Here is an 843-nt window from a genome sequence, read left to right on the forward strand (position 1 = left end):
ATGGTTTCAATTTCAATTAAGATCCATTCTTTTTAAAGATTGAGAAATGTTAAACCTCCCGAAAGAAGTTTTTTTTTTTTTTTAGGAATTAAGAAAATATTTTTTAATGATATTATAAATTTTTTTATTTTTTTAAAAATATTTATAATGATTAAAAAAGTATATAAAAAAAATAAAAGAAAAGAAAATATGTTATTCCGGAAGTAAATTCGGGATGTTTTTGATAAGTGTAATATTACTTTTAGGACTCGTTTGTTTTCTGAGATGAGATAAGATGAGATAAAATTAAAATTAAAAAGTTAAATAAAATATTGTTAGAATATATTTTTTAATATTATTTTTATTTTGAAATTTAAAAAAGTTAAATTATTTATTTTATTTTGTGTAGAGATTTAAAAAAATTATAATAATGAGATGAGATGAGATATTTTTTAAAAATAAATAAACTATTAAAAAATAAATAAACAAATAAGAATGCGAAAATTTGAAAGATTCTAACGTGCGAGGGTGCGCACTGTTGGTGGCGTGGGGTTCCAGCTTCCTTCCATTTCCCTCCAGGCCTCCAGACCAGAAGAGACTGAACGTAAAAGGCTTTCGATTGGTTGGGAAGCAATGGCCAGGGTGTCCAAAGGGACCAAATGAAAAATGACCCAGGCCCACCTTTAGAAAAATAAAAAAAAAATAAAAAACAGAGTGGATATTTTTTTATCCTTGGATTGGGCAATTGTGATTTGACACCTTTTCAATTTTCTTTCTTATTAGAGTTAGAAAACAGTGTCTTTAATGATGTGATAAATCCATGTCATAAGTCAACAGAATAATATATCAAATGGTGCATGAGAG

Source organism: Juglans microcarpa x Juglans regia, chromosome 2D, assembly GCF_004785595.1.
Source record: "Juglans microcarpa x Juglans regia isolate MS1-56 chromosome 2D, Jm3101_v1.0, whole genome shotgun sequence".
NCBI lineage: Eukaryota > Viridiplantae > Streptophyta > Magnoliopsida > Fagales > Juglandaceae > Juglans > Juglans microcarpa x Juglans regia.